Raw genomic sequence first — 16,976 nt, 5'->3', positions numbered from 1 at the left:
TTATAATGAACAGTTTTTTAGAAAGAAAATTTAGCTAGTATTCAACTTTCTGTCATTTTAGTTTTCCAAAGGATTTTTCATGTGTACAGATATTCTCAATTCCCTTCCTCATCAGTAAAAGTCACAATGATGCTAATAAAAATGGAAATTGTTTTACCATCTTCAGAACTGAGGTGGTCATAATACACTCAGTTTTCTCGACATCTTTAAGCTGGCAGAACCCCAAACTTTCTAGTCATGCCTAAAACTTCAGTGTCTGTCAAGAGTAGAGACCCTGAAAAAAAAAAAAAAAAAAAAAAAAGTAGAGACCCTGTAATACAACTGTATTATGAAAAACTCCAAACTTCCATAAAGCAACTTTCCCTTACGTATTTCCCTTAGAATAAACAAAGGACTGAGAAGAGAAAGGGGTCTTAAATGAAATGTAAGATGAGGTCAATAGGCTCATTGATCACTGGCAGAGCACAGCTCTTAAAAATTAGAGGACAGATCAGTCTCTGATAAGGAATGAGCAGACGGCTAGAGTTCATTGGAGGATGGATGAGGAAGGGAAAGATGGTAGAGATGGAAAAGCCATTTGTGTAGAACGAAAGCCAGATGAGCTGCCATTGTTTCCATCCCTGCCCTCAGCACAGGAGCTGACCCATTCAGCCAAAAACGTGGACCTAGAGGGAGAAGCATCATTATTACACATCAGCCCAGAAAGCGAGGGTGAGGCCCGAGCCTGTCCCTCAAGGTATGCCAGAAGGTAGGAGCAGCTGAATGGGTTCCTCTCTAACTCAGAAGTTAAGTGGGAGCTATGTGGGGGAAGGAGCTAGGAATGAGAGAGCAGTTTTCTGAGACACCCAGGAAGTAGTGTGTTTAACAGTACCTTATTCTCTAATGTAACCTGAGTATTATATAAAAATTTTGGCTTGCCTTTGTTTCTGGTTCTTGGGAGGGAGCCTCAAAACCTTTGGAATTTTTTTTTAAAGATTTTATTTATTTATTTGACAGAGAGAGAGATCACAATAGACAGGCAGGCAGAGAGAGAGAGAGAGGGAAGCAGGCTCCCCGCCAAGCAGGGAGCCCGATGCGGGACTCGATCCCAGGACCCTGAGATAATGACCTGAGCCGAAGGCAGCGGCTTAACCCACTGAGCCACCCAGGTGCCCCAAAACCTTTGGAATTTTTTAAGGGACAAGAATATCTTTGTTATTCATGATACCGTGCCATGGGACCTCAAGGGTTTATGCCAATGAGATGACTCCTAGTTTTAGGATCGGGGTGGGTGTGATGGAAGGACGAACTACATGATTAGAAAGTTGCAATTTTGGTGTAGTCCATCCTCTGGGAACCAGATGGTTGCTGGAAATTGAGTTCAATCACATAATCAATGATTCAGTCACATCTGTATTAGGAACCCCGATAAAAACTCTGGACAGCTGAAGCTTCAGAGAATTTCCAGTTTGGTGATCAGGAAAGTGATGCATCCTGAGGACATGCATCTTAGCATTTAGAAACCTCCCAGGGCAAGGTCTGAATCTCTTCTTTTGGCTGGTTCTGATTTGCAGCCTTTTTAAATAAAATTGTGATGATAAGTATAATGCTTTCCTGAGTTCTGTGAGGCAGTCTAGCAAATTTTCAAACCAGAGGGTTAGTGGAAACCTCCACATTTACAGCCAATTGGTCAGAAGTGCAGAAGGCCTGGGAACCCCAAAGTTTGCAGCTGGCATCTGAAATAAAGGGAGATTTGTTGGGATTATTCCCTTAACCTATGAAATCTGACCTAACTCCAGGTACAGTCAAAATTGTTTTACACCGAGAAGGCTTCTGTTACTCTTGAGTGGCTTCCAGATTATTTTTTTAAGAACTAATGTTTAAAGCAGTATGTTCTTGAAACATCTGAAGTTACATGTGTCAAATTTCTCAGTATCCAATTTTCACTTGATCATTCACAAATTAAACTCGACCTCCTTCTACGGCAATTAACTTACACCCCTTGCAGGCTAACAAACAATTCATCTTGCTCACCCCACCCTCTAACATCCATTCTTCCTCCCATTTATGTTGAAATATTTCCAAAGGGGGAAAAAACGTGAAACTTTCTTCTGTATTTACCTAAGCTATTATCAAACCTCTGCTCATGTTGTTAATGCAGTGAGACAGACTAATAGGGCTATCTTCACTTTTGCCCTGATGTACCACCCCTTCATTCTGTCCACCATGTCAGGAAGGATAGGCAACAACAGGCGATGACTCAGAAATAAGTCTTAACCAGAAATGAGTCTTACTTTCTCACATACCCTCAGGGCTCAGGGGTTGTGTCAAACATTTCCTTGCGTTGTCCATTGAGTTAGCTTTCAGTTTTAGAGGCCTCTTTCAGATGGTCGTTCAGAAGTCCCTTTGTCCCCTGATCTCCCCAGCCTTTTCTCTTCTCACGATCTCCTCAGAATACTCTATGCCCCTCTCAGACTCCATGGAGAGAGTCCAGAGGAATCCACTCAGTCTTCCATTCTACAGAAGGTGACTTTACGTCTTTCAGTTTCCTCAGAGGTGAACACCTACAAGAAAAACACATGTCCCTTGCCACCAGCAAAGCCCTTCCATAGCAGAATGACTTAACAGAATCAGTGTCTCTTTTCCTCTTTTACCAAAAGATATTCTCCAAGGAGTGGAGAGGAAGAAAAGTAAAGAAAGCGGTAAGTGAGTAAGCAAACCCTGTAGACAGGTCAGTAATCATTGTACTTACAGCTTCTGACCCTGGTCTTATCGTAAAGACTATACTTCACTAGCTAAAACCCTCTAGGATGTAGTAGAACGGTAAACCATGCACTGAAACCTCTTCTTTCTAATGCTTTAAAGACTTGGCTTGGTAACAGAAAGGGGCAAGGAGCTGTGCAGCCACAGGCAAATTTGTAACTATCTGAATCTTAGTTCTCTGCTATAACAGGGAAATAATAATAGCAAACTTTCAGTATTGCTGTAAGGATAAAATGAGATATGTATGAAGGACATGATGCATGGTAGGCTTGCAAAAAGGATTAGCTCTTATTATTGCTATTATTATTTACTTTTTAAAAAATCTTATTGCCAGAGTTAAAATTTTCAGTATAACATTGAATAGAAACAGTTTGATTTCAAAAACTCTAGATTTATGTATTTAGAAAAAAATGCTAGATGTGTAAATTTAGAATATTACTATAATAGGGGTACCTGGGGGGCTTAGTCAACTTAGCATCCAACTCGTGATTTCGTCTTATGTCATGATCTCAGGGTCATGAGATCAAGCCCTGCATCAGGCTCCACACTCAGCAGGGAGTCTGCACGAGATCCTCTCTCTCCTTCTGCCCCTCCCCCGGCTTGTGTGCTCTCTCTTTTTAAAATAAAAAAACCTTTTTAAAAAGATATTATCATAATATATTAAATATTGTTATACAGTTATGTCATATTAGAGTTTTATGTAGTATATTTGCAGCTGTTCAAAAGTGAGGTTGGTCCATACATTTCTTATCATGCTATCTCTGACTCTAGTTTCAAATTCTTTTAGTTCTATAAAATGCGGCACTGCACCCATTTGTAAAATTTTTTGAAACCGTTTGCTATGAAGCTTGGCAAAAGAAATATATAAAAACAGTGGGATCCTGGAGATTTGGGGGGCGGAAGTGAGGTCACTGGGGTGTAAGCTCTTTGATTATCAATTCAACTGATTCATTGGTTATTAGTTTACTCAAGTTTAAAGTTTTCTTGACCAGATGTTCAATGGTTATAAATTAAAGCAGAATGCTTAATAGTTATAAACGGACTGTTCTTGAATCTGGCAGCACAAGTTTGAAGACTGTCTTGCCCATTCACTAACTATTGACGTTGACCAATTTTCTAAGCCTCTCTAATCTCTGATTTCCTCATCCATTAAGGGAGGATAATAAATTGCCTACTTCACACAGTTGTTTTAAACATCAAGTGAAATAATGCGTATAAAATGCTCACCACAGTGCTTGGAAGATTGTGGGCATTCAGTCAATGTTAGCTATTATTAGCAGTGGCTGTGGTGTAGAAAAGTGTGGATTTCAGAAAATAAATTCCTTTTGATCAAAAACTCATACATTTTGCACATACAGCCATTTAGCTGGATAATTTTGGGGAAGGCAGGTGCTGGCTAAACCAGTCAACTTCTAACTGAAGATATTCTGCTTCTGTGCTACTTGCTTCACATTTAAAAATAGTTTTGTGGGATACCTGGGTGGCTCAGTGGGTTAAGCCTCTGTCTTCAGCTTAGGTCATGATCCCAGGGTCCTGGGATCAAGCCCCACATTAGGCTCTCTGCTCAGCAGGGAGCCTGCTTCCCCCCCCCTCTCTCTCTGACTGCCTCCCTGCCTACTTGTGATCTCTCTCTGTCAAATAAATAAATAAAATCATAAAAATAAAAAAAAAAGTTTTGTCCTTCTGATTCTGCATGGTCTTCTTGGCTATCACAAAGACACAGTTACCCTGTATTCATGTACATCCAAATTCAAATATATGCAAGATAAGACTACATGAGTTCTCATAGGATTTCTCTTTCCTCTGCATTGAGGTCCCTGGTTGTACAGAATGAGTTTCAGGTGGCTTTAAGTCCACACCCAATGAGGACAACTGGCTAAGGCAGATTCCACAGTTGATTTCAGTGTTCCCTGGATTCACACAGAGCTAGGTCTGGCTCTACTACCTACTACTCAGCCTGGGGAAGGTTAGTTAAGTCTTTAAACATCTGTTTTCATTCGTGGAAAATTTGAGTACAGGTTGTAATCCCTTATTGTCTAATATATTCTGAAACTGAGACTTTCCCAGATTTTAAGACATTAATAGGGCACACGTACCATGTATTATGGACTATTTTAATTAGGGGGTTAAACATTTCCCCATAATCACACTACTATTTCAGAAGAGAAATGCAGGATTATTCACAATAAATCAAATAAAGATTACAAACACTTTGCTATTAATTCCATTCAGGGATGGCTAGATTTTGCTATCAAATGTGTTAGGAGGGGCGCCTGGGTGGCACAGTTGGCTAAGCCCCAGACTCTTGGTTTCCACTCAAGTTGTGATCTCAGGATTGTGAGATCGAGCCCATCAGCAGACTCTCCATTCATCTCAGAGTCTGATTAAGACCTTCTGCCTCTTCTTCTTCCTTTACCTGCCCCCATGCTCACTCCCTCTCTTTCACTCTCTCTCAAATAAATAAATCTTTAAAAATATCAATTAGGAAAAAATTTCAATGTTCAGTGCTTTTTTCAATTTCAGTACTGTGGGAAAGAAACTGTGAACCTAGAGTATCAGTACCTGCCCCATGGTATTTTTGTACACATTGAATTAAATTGTACACAACAAAGTGATCCTAAACCATATTCCTGCCACTCAGTAGTGCTCTTCAAAGAGTATTTCTTTTTTTTTCTTTTTTTCTTTTTTTAAGTAGGCTCCATGCCCAGCGTGGAGCCCACTGCAGGGCTTGAACCCATGACCTGGAGACAAGATCTGAGCTGTGATCAAGAACCTGGTGCTTACCCATCGGAGCTACTCAGATGCTCCCACACAAAGAGTATTTTTTAAATTAACATATAATGTATTATTAGCTCCAGGGGTACAGGACAAAGAGTATTTTTAACTCCAGTGGCATTCAACATCATAGAAACAAATACAACACATCTTCCTATGCCCAATTTTTATATAATTATCTTTTTATACTATTTCCCTCTATATATATGTAAATATATAGATATATATCTATAAATAAACATATCTATATAGGTATATAGATGTATACATTCTTTTCCTAGCATTCTACCTTGACCATGAGTAAAGGGGAGCCTCAGTGTTCCATCTTCTATAGACTGGCATTCTAATCTCCCCTTTCTTTAAAAAGGACTAAAAAGGGAGCTCCCAAACAAAGTGTGTTCCATGAAAATGTTTCTTGTGCCTTCACAACACCATTGGTGAAAATGAAAAAAACCTTCAAATTTTACATGCATCTAACAAGACCCACCCCTGGCCTGCCTCCCTAGGACACAGAGTCTTATCACTGCCTGCCTTGGCACTTTCAGAACTAATCTTACAATGCCATATATCTCTATTTACATCAAATTCTAGAAGGAACCCCAATACTCCCAGGCCATCTCTCAGTTCCAAGACTCTGAACTCCATATACACCCCATCTCCCAACCTCTGTTCCAACTCCTGAAACTCAACCACTGCACACTCTGACACTTCTGGTCAGTTACCCACAATATTCCTTTCATCCTAAACATCTCCTTCATATGTTTTCTAGCTCCAACTGGAATAACAACATTCCTTCTCTTGTCATTTCTTAGAAGGTGATTTTCATTCCCACAAACCTTATATCTCATTGCAGCTTCCAGACCATCTCCAATATCTCCTTTCTAAAAATCCCCGGTTTTGAATGTCATACTGTCAGACTACAGCACTCATTCATTCTTGTTATGGTCATGCTCAGAGGTACAAGTCCTTCTAACACAGGCCTTGAGGATATTAGCTCCCAGCTCACTTTTTCTCTGTCATTTAATTCTTGTCATAATTTATGGTGATTTCAAAATTTACATGTGTAATGTCTCTCATATCATGTCATCTCAGTATCTTGACCATTTACCCTCTAAAGATTTGTTCTTCACTCTTTAAAGCCATAGACTTCTATCATTCCCTCTTCGACCATTTCATTATCAATAATTGCAACTCCTCCAAAATTCAATTGCAAGCAACACATCTCTTGTATAAACAGGATATTTCAACAATTCTCCAACGTACTGGAACCTAAAATCCATTTACTGAACTATCTTTTCACTATCTGTTGCTACCTTGACATCTAATGCTTCTTTACCCAGCTCAAATTCCATGGTTCTCCATAATAATCACTTCTTTGAATTCCCCCATCTGCTTTCCCCTTCCTTCCTTCATCATTCTCATCTGTCAAAAGCCCATTCCTGTTAAATCTGACTTCCTACTCTCTTTGTAATTTTACTCACCCAGCTGAGCATTGCTGGAATAAGCAATACAACCACACTGAATGTGGTTCAACCACACTGAATGTATGACCTTGAATTCTTATTCAACAAAATTTTTGGCTGTACCACTCTGGTCCCACTACCATCTCGCTATTCTAGATGACTCTTTCCTACATCTCTTCTCTCAAAATTTCCTCTGTTCCTACCATCATCAATCTCAGATGATGACCATGCTTCTTACTTACTAAGAAACAAAAGTACTCAGAAAGATTTAATAACCTCCCCCACCGCATCTACCTAACTATCCACATATGTGCCTAAATTCTCTGTGGTCCTCTGGTTATCAAGGAGGTGGAATGCCCCTGGACCCAGATCTTGGAACATCTGTTTTCTCTAGTGCGGTTCACTCCCTAAATGAGTATAAATGGCACCTCCACATGGAAATCTAACAGGAATCTTAAACTCAAACCATTTGAAATCCAACCTTTCATTCCCCGTCTCAATAAACTGGATCTTCCTTTAGTGTCCCTCCTCACAGTAAATAGCAGCCCCATTATTACGGTTGTTCAAACTAAAAAGTTTGTATAATCCTTAACTTTTTTCTTCTCTCTCCTCACACAGATCTGAATCCACCATCCATTCATGTGAATTCACATGAATTCAAATCATGTGAATTCAACTTTCAAGCATTCAGACAAGAAGCTTGGTCCCAACTCTAAAGCCCTACTGATGTTAATAGTGTCAATTCTGAAATACTAAGGAGGATTGAAATGAGGGTCGACAGATTCTTTTTTTTTTTTTTCAAATCCAAATTTTGAACCTTTACTTTTGTATAACTGTTTTATTGAGATATAGTTCACATAGCATACAATTCATCCACTGATGTATATAAATCAGTGTTTTTTAGTATATTTAAAGAGTTGTGTAACCATAACCACAATCTAATTTTAGGACATTTTCATGACCCCACAATGAAACCTCTATACCCATTAAAATTGTTCTCACTTTCTTTCCAATGCTTATGAACTTCAAAAGCTCCTGGCTGTAGTCTGGGCATGAGATTCAATGAAAATTTGCCAAACAGAAAGATGGAATTTATTGAAATAATATGTTACCCAAATGTATGTACTGTATAATCTCATTTTGCTATTTTGTTTTAAAAATGCTTGTGTAGGTGTGTAAGTATGTAGACAGAAGGCTGGCAGGATAGATGGACAGATAGATGTAGGAAGATGCACAGTGGGGATTTCTGAAATTGTGTCTTTTTTTTTAAACTTTTGCTTGTCTGATTTTCTTCAGTGTAATTGTATTTCTTATGTAATAATAACAGACAATGTAAAATAAAATAAAATGGAGAAATTCCCAGAAATCAGTCAATCTATAAACAATATTTTTGATCGTAAATAGGCTGGTTCAAGATAGCAGATGAGGAAATCTTACTAAAATTAGAGCAAAGTAATTTTTAAAATATATGTTTGAAGATAAGCCTAAAAATGAGGAAAATATGAGGGAGACCATTCCCACATTAAAACAATATGTATATATTTAAAGTGGGAGAGAGAGGGAAATTATGGTGTATTTGGTAAATGAGGCAAGGCAGAGAAACCTGAAGACTTGAAAACATACTTAGTGGCTAAAGCTAAGAAAGGAGATCTTTCCAGCAGAAATTTAACTTTTCTACAGCTTCAGAATTAGCTAGTATAGAGCATGGAGAAGAAGTGGGGCTAAAAACTGGAATTAATTAGAGGTTTTGGAACAAGATAATACCTCCTTATACTAAAAGTAGGGTCATTCAAGAATTTACCCCTAGGCAAAAATGCACAATAAATACATACAGAAGAACACAAATTTGAGAGAGAAGATCAGAGCCTTAGAGAATCCATTCAGAACATCCCACATCCAATTATTAGGATTTTCAAATAGAGAAAACAAAGAAAAAAGAGAAGAAAATTAAACAAAAAGATAATAGAAGAAAAATTCACAGATGTAAAGACATGAGCCTTCAAACTGAAAGTGCCCACCAAATACATGATTAATTTTAAAAGCTTTGTTACATATAATACCCAAGTAACATTGGAAATTTTTAATACTATTTAAACAAAAGTCTTACAGTTCTTATGCATGAGTTACCTTCCCACTTCTTCAGACTATCAAGCATCAAAAGCAAGTTGTTCATTATAATTATTTATATAACTATGCTCTCAAAAAGAAGTGGTAGGTAGAAGATTTGCTTTTAAAATTGAAATTCTTAGACTAGAGGAAACAAAGAAATCATCTTTAATTAGAATTTTTAAAAAAGGCAAAATTTAGGAAAATGAAAATTAATATTTTATTTATTGTTTTAAAGATTTTATTGATTTATTTGAGATAGAGAAAGTGTGCACAAGCATGGGGAGGGCAAGTAGAGAGAGAGAACCAGGCTCTCCATGAGCTGGGAGCCCAATATGAGACTCCACCCCAGGACCCTGAAATCATGCCCTGAGCCTAAGGCAGATGCTTAATCAACTGAGCCATCCAGGTGCTCCCAAAATTAATATTTTAAATAACACAAAATAATATTATGAGTTCTGGTTCTGTGAGAAAATGTATCCAAGCATAAAAGGAGACACAATGTGCTCTAATTTGAGAATGAATGTATATCTGCCATGAACAGAGTTCACTTTTTAAAAGATAGGATTAAAGATTGTCTCTATCATGTTTTCAACCTTAATTTATTATAGAAACACTAAAGAGTGTAATAAAGAATGAATCTATTACACAGAAGACCAAAAGATGTAATCTGTGTTGTCTCAGTCACATGACAAGAGGAAATACCAAAGTTCGGACTCTTGATTTCCTCAGCTGTAAATGGGCATAAATCTCTGTCCTCCTTATCTTATAATAATATTGTTGGACTTTATTTGTTCACCCTACACGTATTTATCAAGTGCTTATTACATGCACTGTATATGAGTTCACAAAGTAAGCAGGCTTGCTGCTCTCCTGTGGAAAGAAATAATGATAAAATTTACATTAACCTCTTCTTAAATTATTTTAAAATGTAGACACCAGTGAAATATTACTAAATGTAAATTGATTTTTAAGTTGATTTTAGGCTTTCTAGCGCTCTTGTGCTGTGCTATTACAGTAAGTATTTTCAATAAATACATATATATTTCAGTATAAAGTTTTACAGGTACTAGACAACATAACGGTATTTATATAACACTTAAGTAGAACTTTCTCCTATCAACCTGACTTGCAAACTTTTAAGTAAACCAGGGTATAAATTAATAATCATAATAAATGTAGAAATTTTACCAGTACATTAGTGTTAAAAATAATTCTAAATGATTGGTCCAGAATAAACAACCAGAAGTAAATTATCTCTAAGAGATTTTGAGAAATTGTGTTATCTTGCTTTTATCTCGTGAGTAAGCATAGCATTTCTAATGCTGTTCTGTGACTAAAGATTATAAAAAGAGTTGATTTGCACATTAAATTTCATCTAAAATGTACTATAGTTCCTTGGGTCATAAAATATAGACATTCCATTTGGTTTACAATGCTTAAGCAATTTGGAGTCAGATTTTTTTCTTTTTTGCCAAGGGAGCTTGTGAGTCTCCCCCCTTTTTTCAAACAATAGATCTTTTAAAGACAAGAATCCAATGACCTTTTCAAGGGTCATTTGGAACCTTGGGCAAAATGTAACAGTTCTTCCTGATGGATTTCCACACAAAGTTACTGGAGACTCAAAGTCTATGGTAAATAGAGTCTAGGGAAACACAAACCTGGATCTGTCTGCCAGCTCATTATTAATACATCTGAATGGTCTGAACCCCTGACCTATGCACTGAATCTCTAAGCAAAACTTCCCTTCTTCCTCTCTCCCCTCTATGGCACCATAGTCTTACAGGTTTTGCTTATTTTCTTCTATACTTTATATTCATGTAACCCCCATTACAATATTAAGTCAGATTTATTTTGGTTTCCACATCTGTTCTTCTCAGTCCTGTTGGTAGCATTTCGTGGCAAGATGAGCTACGGAAAGAAAATAAGCAGAATGTGTGGGGTTGCAGGAGTATAAATGGGGCTTTTTCCCTTTGATCTCCAAGTCATGTTTTCCCTATAGAGTTTCCTCTACGCATTTTGACGAACATTAGATGCTGAAGTCACACTACTGTGAAGTTTGGGACCAGGAAAGGAGAAAGAACAGACAACTAAAAACTGGAATTAAAAATAAGGATTGTAGATAGCCCTTAAATATTAACCTAAATATATATAGATGTATAGATAAAGATATATTTAGTTTCTGTATATATATTTTAAAAACTTCAAATGAATTTGTGCAAATAACAAGAGTACACATAAATAAAAATTTTGACATAAGACAAAAATGAAAGTACTATTCAAATGATTATCTGACAGAAAAAGAAGAATCATATCAACAGGAACATATTAATGCTGCTATAAAACTTGAAATCTTCTCCTGAAATTCCCTATTAATATTTCAATATCAAAGCTTAAAGAATTTAATCTTCTTTGATAATTTATCTCCACAGATTTAATTATCGACTTAAAAAAAAACTAATCATTAGTAGCAAGAGAGACATGTTCATTGACCAACTGATTCCTGGCTCTTTGAATGGCTTCACCATGAAAAACTAAATTGTAACCTCTGTTTTTTTCCTAGAAGAACTAACAAAAGTTCTCTGGGCACTGAAATCTGTACCTCAACATGATTTTAATTTTGCCCCACTAGTATTTTACTCCCCATTTTTCTTCAGGTGGAAAACACAACCATCAAATTGTAATTCCAGTTTTGCCCAGTTATTTCAGCCCTAAAGAGATTATAGTGAATCATTTTAAAAATTTAATTACATTATTGTTAGGCAGGAATAGTACCATTCCTCCCCTACGGCTCCCCTCAAAAAACCCCAGAAATGAGTTCATGGCTGTGAATGTGAACGAAGTTATGCATAGCATTTAGAAGCTTTAAATCTGAGCTGAGAGAAAATTAGTCCTTTTGCAAGCAGTGAAAAACCAGGGGATCATTTCATTGTCACCACCCAGAAGCCACCAGATGCTTAGAATTCCACGTATTTCAGGGACAAACCATTCAACGACTCCTTTGACACCCAAAGTATGCCAATAATTCAATGTATTAGTTGGATGCAAATTTTATACAATAAGGTATGGAAAGCAAACTGTAATTGGGAATGCCCAGTGAATGGAGCTCTATCCTTTGACAGAGCCCATTGTTGAACTCCAGCCTGAACCTCCGACCCTTTACTTTGCAGGGATACAATAGCCTTTGATATGAGATGGTGGGAAACGGACTTAGAGACTCATTTCACATTCAGTTGCAATTCATCAGTTTGGCGAGGACTTTTAGCAGCTTTAATGACCACAGCAATTGATGGTTAAATCAATTTGTGCCGGTGACAGCATGGCTGGCCTCTAGACTGTAACAATCCAGGATTGCACCAGGCAGAAAAGACTCTGTTATTCAGATGTGCATGGCTCCTACTCAGCTCTGAGTGAGAACAACGGGGAGACAGTGTCTCACAGGGCAGGCCCTGGAGAATGCACACATTCACTCCAGTTGACTACACAATGGTGAGACTTCTTTGTAAAGTGATGCAGTAGATATTTTTTTAAAAGTATTGTTAAATACTTTTATATACAGTAGAAGACAAAGATTTCTAATATTTGACTATATCCTAAGAGAAAGTAGCAAACCAGAAAGAATTTAGTCTTTGTTTCCTTGATCGAAATGGGTGGTCCTATTCCCGCCACCACTAGACCACCCCTCCCCCTATTAAAAAAAAAAAATTAAAAAAAAAAAAAAGGAAAATAAAAAGGAGGGAAAAGAAAATCCACAGGAGAGATTATGACTGAGGGGCTTTACATTTAGGGAAAAAAAAAAAAAAAAGGTGAACTAAGAATTTAAAAAACAATACTGCATTCTGTATCAAAAAGGAGGAAATACTGCTCCCTCTTCTGTTTATCAAAGGGATTTTTTCCAAGTAGTTGAAAGACATTTTTTTTAAATGTTTAAATATAGATGTTTATAATAAAGAAATGGCAGTACAGCATGTGGGATGACTAGTATGGCTTATAAGATTTATTTATAGTAAAAAATGTTAAGTAAATAAATATTTCATTGAGCCTATTTTTTAATGTTTGAGAAATTTATATGCAAAATTGACATTTTAAAGGTGGGGGCAAGGACAGAAAGTCATTTTGCCAACAAAATGTTTTGTATCAGAATGAATGAGGGTAAGAATGACTAATTAAACCATACACAATACTTTACAAGTCTGCAGAAAATGTACCAAGGCATCTAAGAATAAATACACATAATGAGGAATATCAATATATTATTTAAACATCTGACTTAAAATAGTTGGAATGACCTAAAGTCCACAGATATACTTCAGTGGACTTCTAAGATATGACAGTGAACTTAAATAACTATTTAGGATTTTAGCATTAAACAGGCATTAATGCTACCTTTTTTGCAAAACAGAAATTGTCTTCCAAAGTATGGAAATAATGTACACATAATATTAAATTTAGAATTCCATGAAACTGACTACAAGGATGGAATCTCTGTGATCCTGAGATTTTTTTTTAAATTTTTTTGTTAAATTTTGTTAATTTCTTTTTGTTAAAAATCAGGCCAAATAATGTTACATTTTTTTAAAGCTATTGTGGAAAGGAGAGAAAAAGGATCTCTTTAAGAACATGGGTAGATCCATGGGAAATGAATTGCATAAAACATGCAGCTATAGCACTGTGGAAAAAATGTAAACAACATTTTCCACCAGATTTGTCTAAACATTGAAAGAATATTGAGGTTGTACAGAGGAGGTCTTGGCACTGAGTCCAGAAGCTGTACTTGGTAACTGGGGAGGGGGAAGAAAAGGAGGCGAGTTTCCATGGCAACGCTGGTGCTGAGAGCAAATGAAACAAGCAAGCATCTTCCCAAGGGAGGAAGGGAGCATGAAAAGTGGAAATGGAGGGGGAAGGGCAGTGGCAGCTTCTGAAAGGCTGATTTATGCTGAATAAGTGTTTTGTGTAAAGCTGTGACGTGATCCATAACAGAGTGTATATTCTGAGAGATCTGACATCCTCTGGTAATGCACTGCTTCAGTGATTAAAGATCACTTTGCATGGGAATGTATATTTGCCTTACAATTTTCAGTTTAGATGTATAAAGATATTAAACTCATCTTGGTGTGTACATTGTCTTCTGCCATCACAATAAAATAATACGAGGTGACTAGAATAGAACTTTGCATGCATTTTTCCTTGTCATTGTACCCAGGAGTGAAGTTTATATGGAAGAAAAAAACCTTTTATTTCCCTCTCTTAGAGGAAGAGAAGGAAACATAAAGGCAGATAGATATGGTTCCTCATACTTTTGACTATAAAACTCTGATTCACAATCCTGACAACAGTGTTTCATGTGTCACAAGGCAGTATATCGTTTCTAAGAAATACGACTGTGTAAAAGCTGATTTTATTTATCTGATTAAAATAATCATTATGAATATTTTCTTCCAATTATAAATGGCTTAGTGTAAAGAGTAAAACAGTAATGGTACCAAGAAGAGGTGACAGATGGAGGGCTAACTTTCCTCACTGCTCTGGAAATACACATTACCATTGAAGTAAAGCCCCTTTCATTAGAGGTCAGATTATATTGCAAATTAGCACTGAGAAGAATAAAATAAAATACAGGCGTGGGTGCACTGGAGTTAAGCTTACACCATGGTCCAATAATTTAAGTAGAAACAATCTACACCAGAATATATACTGGTCTATAAACTGTGTGAGGCAGCGGTTATGTTTACCCTTCTCGCATAATACTTCCAGCACCCCCACAGAGCCTACACATAGCAGATGCTCAATACACATTTGTTGACTATTCAAAGAGTAAGTAAGATGAATCATTTTTCAAAATTGTGAGACACAACTTGTAAATTCACAGGAAAAGAATGAACCTTTATTTACCATCTCCAACGTAACAAGCAGCACACTCATGTTCTCTTTTTTAGCACTCACTAATACCTAGGAAAGTAGTTGTTTATCACCCTCACTTTGCAATCAAGAATAGAGAATCCCTGGAAGGCTTAATTACTTGCTCAAATTTATACCATTGAATGAGCTGAGACTCAAACCCAACCCACTCATGATTTTTCAACTTTACCATGCTGCTTACTTTATACCAGATAGCATTGACTAACTCCCACTTTGCTCTAACCTAAAGAACTAAAATGCAAAGGATTCATCATCATACTCATGGCACTTTCTTTGGGACCCCTCTAAAAACCCAGGGATCTCCCTCAGTCCTGCTTCTTGGAAGACAGTGAAGGCCAGGATCTGAAATCCAAAGCTAGATTAACCAAATACAGCTCTCAGCCCTTCACATATAGCAGAGTTAAAACTCCGTGGAAGTAAAAGTAGCTGTATTCCTAAGTTCAAATGGAAACTTGGTGCAACCCACATTTCCACTGTCTACTCTTATGTGTTGCTTCCTACATTCTGTGGTTCAGTCTCTGCCAAGACAGCCGCTCTGAACTGACGAAGCTCTACCCAGATCCAGCTCAATCCCATTCCTTCTCTATCTTCTATTGACCCCATTTTAAAAAAACCAATGCCAGTGAATCCAATAGCACTTCCATTTCATTTCCTATCGACACGTTTTACTCTACACTTAGTCTCTTCATCGAATAATTCCTCCACTACATGTTCATGATCTTCTTTTCTCTCTGAGTGTAAGCTGTTTTTCTTCTCCTTATACTCCAAGGATCATAACACTCCCAAATTACCCCCAACACTTTCAGATCATTATTCTTTCACCCTTGTTTAAAAAGGTAGGATGCGCCTGTATTTGTGTGTCCACTTACTATGAACAGATAATAATATGACAGGCATTGCCTGAGGACATTATTTTGTTTCCCATAAATCTCACTTCACCCCATTTTTGTCTCCAGTAATACTCCCTGAAAGTAAGGTTCAAGCAGATTTAATAACTGACCTCGTTTTTGAAGTGGAGTGGGAGTTGAACTCCCACTGATGTTCTCCCCACATCATCGTATTTCCTCTCTGTCCAGTTAAACCAATTTTTTTCCACTCTTATTTCTGCCATTTCCCAATTTTCATATACATCTAAAGACTCTGAAGACTCCTTCACTTGATTCAGATTATTCCTCTCCATTATTGGCATCTTGGGTCTTGCCAATGTTCACCTTGAGCACACATCTTAGTATATCTCTAAGCTCTGTCCTGATAATCTTTTCCAATATTTCAGAAACTTACTTTCATGAGTATAACCTAATCAGTTTCTCAAAATGTGGTCTAGAAGACCTTTGATGATGACCAATGATGTCAGCAAACATGTGGTGATTTAAAGCAAAAGACAATGAAATTATCTTGTTGACTTTCATTTCAGAAATCTCATTCCCTTATTCCATATATATTCATCATGCACCAAGGAATTGCCAGGCACTATTGTAGGCATGAAGATATAGTAGTGAACAAGACAGATAAGAACTTGTTTTCATGTGACATGATCTTAGGGAGAAATAAATAATTATAGATTATCAAGAAAGGGAAAAAAAAGCAACATAATACCAAGTAGTCAAATGTAATATTCATCTACTCAGCAAATATTTATTTCCCTGAGTTCTTACTCTGCATCAATCACTGTTACACATAGTGGGGATGCAGCAGTAACCACAAAATCCTAAATCCAGAGAACAGTCACTTCCAGGAGGGGTAACAGTATGAAGCCTATCATATGACCTTAACATTAGTGTAGAAATTATTTTAGTCAGAGTTGGCCCATGCTCTTCAACATATTACAAGAACTTGTCCTTTATTGTTACCAAGGTGTCTTGGATTAAAACATGCAGGTGTTTGTGTAATCATCTGTTCTTTTCTGTATACATAAGGATTAGCTCAAGTGTTTAGCTGAGAACTCCTCAGAAGCATGAGTCTTCTTGGTCA

At 37.0% G+C, this 16,976-nt stretch overlaps 1 pseudogene; it reads left to right on the top strand.

The window, feature by feature from the left end:
* The first annotated feature begins 536 nt into the window (after positions 1-536).
* Positions 537-16,976, top strand: part of LOC132018721 (CWF19-like protein 1) — a 53,636-nt pseudogene continuing 37,196 nt past the window's right edge.

This window comes from Mustela nigripes, chromosome 5 (assembly GCF_022355385.1).
Source record: "Mustela nigripes isolate SB6536 chromosome 5, MUSNIG.SB6536, whole genome shotgun sequence".
Lineage (NCBI taxonomy): Eukaryota > Metazoa > Chordata > Mammalia > Carnivora > Mustelidae > Mustela > Mustela nigripes.
This window is presented reverse-complemented; position numbering and strand designations above follow the sequence as displayed.